At 42.8% G+C, this 6,940-nt stretch overlaps 1 pseudogene; it reads right to left on the minus strand.

The window, feature by feature from the left end:
- Nucleotides 1-5,686: 5,686 nt before the first annotated feature.
- On the minus strand, nucleotides 5,687-6,620 carry LOC115696640 (uncharacterized; annotated as a pseudogene).
- Between the last annotated feature and the right edge of the window lie 320 nt (nucleotides 6,621-6,940).

Raw genomic sequence — 6,940 nt, forward strand, 5'->3', positions numbered from 1 at the left:
GTATGTTGTTTTTTTCTTTGAGTTGTAGCCACATCTAAAGTATATGTTGTAAGTCAAAAAGTATTAAATATATTGTAAATATATTTGTCAGAATAGATATGATTCTTCATTTATTGCCTTCCGTTAAGCAATATTTTGTAAAGAATCTCAAGCGGAGACTTGTTTCCAAACAATTGACTCGAAAGCACATTAAGAAGATAGGTTGCCATTTGGAGAGCATGATGCCAAAATGATGGAGGAAGAGATGCATGAGCAAGTAGAGTACGAGAGATATTGTTTATAGTCCGAATTTTGCGTTCGGCTTTCCCATTTTGAGAAGAAGTGTGAGGGCAAGAAAGACGGAATGACATGCCGTGATTTTTACAGAAATCCCAAAAAGAGTTATTATCAAACTCCCTACCATTATCACATTGCACAGTTTTGATATTACGCTCAAATTGAGTAGAAATATGGGCTTTAAAGGCCAAGAAAATGCCATACACATCAGATTTCCGACCCATAGGAAAAGTCCATAAATACTTCGAAAAATCATTAAGAAATAAAATGTAATATCTATGTCCCGAAGAACTCAAAACGGGAGAGGTCCACAGATCACTATGTAAAATATCAAATGGCATAGTAGTACTGGAAGATGAAGAAACAAATGGCAACTTAATATGTTTACCAGGAACACATGAACCACAAATACTAGAACTCGAAAGTTGATTACAATCAATGCTTTTATTATTCCTAAGCACATCTAAGATATGAGACCCTGGATGACCCAAACGATCATGCCAAAGCTTAGGAGAGATGGCAGCAAAGGTAGAAAAGGAAGCTTGATTGTTGAGAGAATAGGAAATGGGATAAAGGTCGCCTCGCCTATCACATCTCATTATTGGCATCCCCGTCTGATAATCCTTCACAGAAAACCCAAATGGATCAAACTCAATAGACACAGAATTATTGTAACACCCTAACTAACATAGGCGTATTACGTGATTTTTTAAACATGCTGTGCAGCTCGTTGCTAATCAATGAGGTTTATGGCAAAACTTGATTAATTAAAATTTTTGCTTTTTAATTAAACTTATAAAATATTTATACAAAAGACTCGGGATCCCGATTACAAAATCATTTACAAAAGTTTACTGTTCATACAAAATATTTGTCGCCTAGCGACTAGTTACAAAAATAGCCTCGCTGTCCCGATGATCGTACGCTCTAGGCCTAACCGCCCCGACATGTACAATCTTCATAGGCTCGTTCACGGTCCATCAGCTCTAGGGTTCCAAACCCTGATTCATATCTATCGTACGGTCTATCCAATTTACTAAAGACTCTGGCTGCCACATAAGAATGTGTAGCCCCAGAATCAAACAGTACTGACTAAAGCGAGTTATTAACAGAAAGCTGACCTGTTACAATTGATGGGCTGGCATCTGTATCAGCCTGAGTGATGGCGAACACCCTAGCTGGAGTGGGTATCGCCGGAGCCCTCGGTGCCTCTGAGCGGAGCTGGGGACAATTCCTCTTGAAGTGTTCGGGCATGCCACAGTGAAAGCAACCCTGACCTTTGCACTCACCCCGATGGTGCCTTTTGCAGCTAGGGCACTCGGGATAGGAGAATCGGGTCTTAGTACCATTGGAACGACTACCTCTATTCTGGTTCCCCCGGAACCTCTTGTTCTGACTCGAGCCACCGGATGCAGTGGATGCTCTCTTCCTCTAATCCATGGTCGAACCACTACTCCGCCTGCTAAAGCCTGATGCAGGAGGGGTAGGAGCCCCGCCACTCGCCGGAGTACTGGCCGACTCCGATATACATCCAACTGCGCCCTCAGCTCGTAGTGCCTTCTCCACCATCTGAGCATAGGTGGTATTGTCGTCCGTGGTGATCATTAAATCATGTTTAATCTTTGCATTTAACCCATCCAGGTACTTCTCTCTCTTGCTGAAGTCGGTTCGCACAATTCCTGAGCCTAACCTCGCCAACCGGTCAAACTGAGTAGTATACTCTGTCACGCTCATATTTTCCCGCTGGGTCAGGTGGGTGAACTCTTTCCTCTTGGCGCTTCTGACAGCCTCATTATAATACTTGGCGTTGAAGAGTTCCTGAAACCTTTCCCAGGTCATGGTAGTGACGTCGTGAATCTGAGACACCATGTCCCACCAGACCAGAGCGTCCTCCTGGAACTGGAAAGTGGCACATACCACTCTGTCATTATCGGTGACACCCATAAAGTTCAGAATTTTGGTGATGACCGTTAGCCACTGTTCGGCCTTCATCACATCTGGACCTCCCAGAAAGACCGGAGGTGCTTGCTTCCGGAACCGTTCATACAAAGGTTCCATTCTATTGGCCGCCACAACAATTTCGGCCTGAGCAGCAGGGGTAGGTGCCACTGGAATTACTGGCACAGGAACTGCAGGAGCACCCTGCTATCTCAACCTCTGAATCTCAAGGTCTTGCTCTTCTATTCTCACTTGCATTTCCGCAAACCTAACCTCCCAATTCTGGGCTTCCTGATTGACCCGGGCAGCCTGTGGCGAGTTGACATCACCCTGACCACGAGCCCTGCCCCTGGGACCTCTACCTCGGCCCATAACACTTGGGGAAAACTGAGCTCCTTGACCTTGATCTGACCCAACTGAGATGCCCTGACTCCTAATATTTCGTCTGGCGTCCATCTAGTCTGAACAGCCTCGAAACCCCAAGTTGGCATTTTAGGTCACGATCAACGAGAGCTTACTAATGCCGCTTAATTTGGAAATTAAAAACGAAACATGCGCCTATTCTACTATCAGGCTACTAACATGCTTCCTATCAGGCTTTTCTTATATTAAAATAAATAAATAAACTCCTAAAGCAATAAAGGCTTACTGAACCGTGGAACGAGCTAACTGCTGATGATGATTGTACATGTCGTGACGATCTTCGGAAGATAACCTGGCGGCTGTGATACCAAATTGTAACACCCTAACTAACATAGGCGTATTACGTGATTTTTTAAACATGTTGTGCAACTCGTTGCTAATCAACGAGGTTTATACAAAAGACTCGTGATTCCGATTACAAAATCATTTACAAAAGTTTACTGTTCATACAAAATATTTGTCGCCTAGCGACTAGTTACAAAAATAGCCTCGCTGTCCCGATGATCGTACGCTCCAGGCCTAACCGCCCCGACATGTACAATCTTCATAGGCTCGTTCACGGTCCATCAGCTCTAGCCTTGCCTTTACCTACACATAAACATAGCACTGTGTGTCGACAGACTCAGTAAGAAAAGCATAATAATACTCATACATAAATCCCGGTCATGATCAGACGCCCATACCCCTGACCATAACCCTAACTGCCGCGTCCAACACGATACTGAGTCCCCCTAACTGCCATGTCCAACACGGTACTGAGTTCTGAACGTTCATAGGGACGGTACTATTGACAAGCAACAGCCTGATCGGTCGAACCGGTCATACTCCGGCTGCTGGTCATACTCCAGCCTGTACCGACGTGTTACAGTATCAGCCTGATCGGTCGAACCGGTCATACTCCGGCTGCTGGTCGTACTCCAGCCTGTACCGACGTGATACGTCAAATAGTACGGAACCACCAACCTAAGTATTAGCCTGATCGGTCGAACCGGTCATACTCCAGCCTGTACCGACGTGATACAGTGTCAGCCTAATCGGTCGAACCGGTCATACTTCGGCTGCTGGTCATACTCCAGCCTGTACCGACGTGACACAGTTGGATGGTTCGAAGCCAACATACATATCTAATGTAATCTAACAGGCTTCCTACATGCACGCTAAACATGTAATCTACATATGCATACTATTATACTAATCTTACCTGGATTCCGAATTCAGGTGTGCCGGTAAACCTGACTGGAACTATCTACGCGGCGGATTACAGGCTCCTAAACCATAAAAATCACAACACTATAAGTGATACGCTAAATCACTTCCCGGGGACTTAAACTAGGAACTAAAAGTTTCCCTATCGATAAAAAGCATGGCAATACCCCAAAAACATAAAATCGAGGAAAACTAGGGTTCCTGAATTTTCCCCAACCGGTAGACCGGTTGCCCAACCGGAATTCCGGTTCTGGGAAATTTCAGAACCCTATCCGGAATTCTGGATGTACAACCGGAATTCCGGTTCCTCGCAGGCAGCAATTCAAAATTTCACACTTTGCTCAAATCAACACCAAACCATACCAAAACTTCCAGACCTGTTCTAAACATCCCCTAGAACATTTCTAAAGCATCAAATCCACCGAGAACGCACATAAACAAAAATCACCATTAAAGCTCAAGCTTTGAGTTCCAAACTCAAACTTGGTTAAACCTAGCTAACATGCATTCAATTCAGCTCAAATCAACTTAATCATGCATAAAATAACCTTAGAAAATAAAAGCAACCATCTACAGCAAGCAATTAACAGATTCAACACATTTCTTTAAAAATTATATTTTTGAGCTAAAAATTCCAAGCTTGAAACAAAGCAAATATCATGCATTACTAACAGCTTAAATAACTTCAAATTATCATTCTTACATATCTGAAAATATCAACAAAATACAGCAGCAACAACATCCAAAATATCAAGCATGCAACACACTAAATTCATCAAAATTCAACAAATTTTTAAGAAGAAGAGATGAGGAGCTAACCTAGCTTAGATTGAACACAAAAGAGGATGAAATCACAAGAAAAAATCCAATTCCTTTGCTGCACCAAGAGGCCGAAAGAGAGAGGAAAAGAGAGAGAGAGAGAGTTTTCCAAATTTTTCTATTTTCTCTAACTTTGAAATTTTGAAAAGTAAAATGAAATAAAATATGGGATTCTAACTATCCTTTTCAGCCAACAAATAATTAAAATAAACACATAAAATTCATTTACTAAGTCCACTAAAGGACAAATTATCATTGGGGGAAAAAGACCATTTTGCCCCTCCTCATTAAAATAACATAAATAACACTAAAGGGGTATTTTTGGAAAATTCTAAATTCCCGGCCATTCCCGATATTCCCAATGTCTAATAAACCGTCCCAAACTACTAACATACTAAGTTGTGATTTTACTGAGCCAAACACCGAGTTCCATGTTATTGGGCACCGGAAATGCAAAAATATGAAAACTACTAAATGACATAAAAATGCACCTCTGAATTCAATAATAACAGTATAATAAATTATTTAAATAGCTATAAATAATTTCATAATTAAACGTGATTATCAGCTAATTTCCAAATTAAACTAAGCGGTCTTTACAATTATCCTTGGTAAACTTTCTAACAGAAATGAGATTTTTAATTAGTTTAGGAGCATCAAGAACATGGTTAAGAGAGAGGGATTGACACGGGGAAGATAAATTCGTGTGACCATAGCCAAAAATTGGGATAGTGTGACCATTACGAACAATAATTTTATTATGAGGATGATTGCTCAAATTAAAATAGGACGTGAGATTACCGGTAGAGGAAGTCATGTGAGATGTAGCACCGGTATCCATGTACCATGACGGGTCGGGTTGGTGAAGAGACATGGTGTGCATTGCCGCTTCGATATCCGTAGGAGCATATGAACCGGACTGCTCAAGAGGATGAGGCGATGCTACTTGACGCACATAGGCATGCTGAGGTGGTCTTGGGCCGAGCAAACCTCCCTGGCGTTGCTGAGGAGTATTGGGCCTGGCCTATCCTTGATTTTGGAATGGACAAGGAGGAATAGGCCAGGTCGGATTATACCATCCCCATGGAAATGGGTGGGGCTGCTGCCATGGCGGAGTACGAGTGGTTCCACCCTGGCTACTCGAAGACTGCCCCCGGCCACTGCCTTTACCGCCGGTCGAGTTCCGGCCACCACCGGAACCTGCATTCTTCTGACCACCTCCGGTTTTGCGCCGTCCACCACCAGAATTTTGCGCACCATTTTTTCCCTTCGATTGGTTGGAACCATCATCAATCGAAGAAGTTATCATAGCAGACTCAGTGGCTGCGTCCTTAGCCATCCCGGCCTCCTCAAGAGTGAGCATGGAGCGAGCCTTGTAAAAAGGAGGAAGGGGGTTGCTTTGACGGATCAACGTACCCACTCCATGGTACGGTTGTGTAAGACCCCCAACCAATTGCAATACCAGTCTACTAGCGGACACCGGAGCCCCAACGTTCTTCAATTGATCCGCTAGAGATTTGAGACGTTGACAATAAGATGAAACATTTGGGAAATTCTCCATAGTAGTGGTCGAGAATTCTCGTTCCAAGGCAACGGCACGAGAATGTTGATTATCTTGGAATATATGCACGCAATCTATCCCAAGCCTCCATAGTCGTTGAGTCGAGCTCAATAATGGTGTGCAATAAGTCATTAGAAATGGTAGCATAAATCCACGAAAGAACCGTGGCATCCAAAGTTGACCATAGCTCCTTCTCTTCCTCAGTAGAAGGAACCGTCTCCTTGCCGTTGGCCGGAGGAATGATATGATCAATCACCTTGGTTGATCGTGCGTGAATCTTGAAGAGTTCTGCCCATGTCGAATATTGAACGTTTTCCATTTCAAGAACAATGGGAACATGATTTTTGATGTTCGATACGGCAAGAGCCGGATGAAAAGAGGTTTTGTTTGAAGCCATTGAGAGAAGAAAAACAAAGAGAAGAAAGGGAGATGAAGATAGTGGGCAAGAACACAAAGCTAGGGCAAGCGGAAGACAGAGAACAAAGACCCTGTGCAAGCTGATACCATGTAAGATTATGAAATGTCTCCGTGCCATTCTCATTCATCTTCTCATAATATATACAAGTATATGCCTAATAAAAGGCTTGACTCTAGGCTACAAACTAGGAAGCAATATCACTTGATTCTAGGCTACAAACTAGGAAGCAATATTCTGAATATATGTTTAACGGAAGGCAATAAATGAAGAATCATATCTATTCTGACAAATATATTTAC

Source organism: Cannabis sativa, chromosome 1, assembly GCF_029168945.1.
Source record: "Cannabis sativa cultivar Pink pepper isolate KNU-18-1 chromosome 1, ASM2916894v1, whole genome shotgun sequence".
NCBI lineage: Eukaryota > Viridiplantae > Streptophyta > Magnoliopsida > Rosales > Cannabaceae > Cannabis > Cannabis sativa.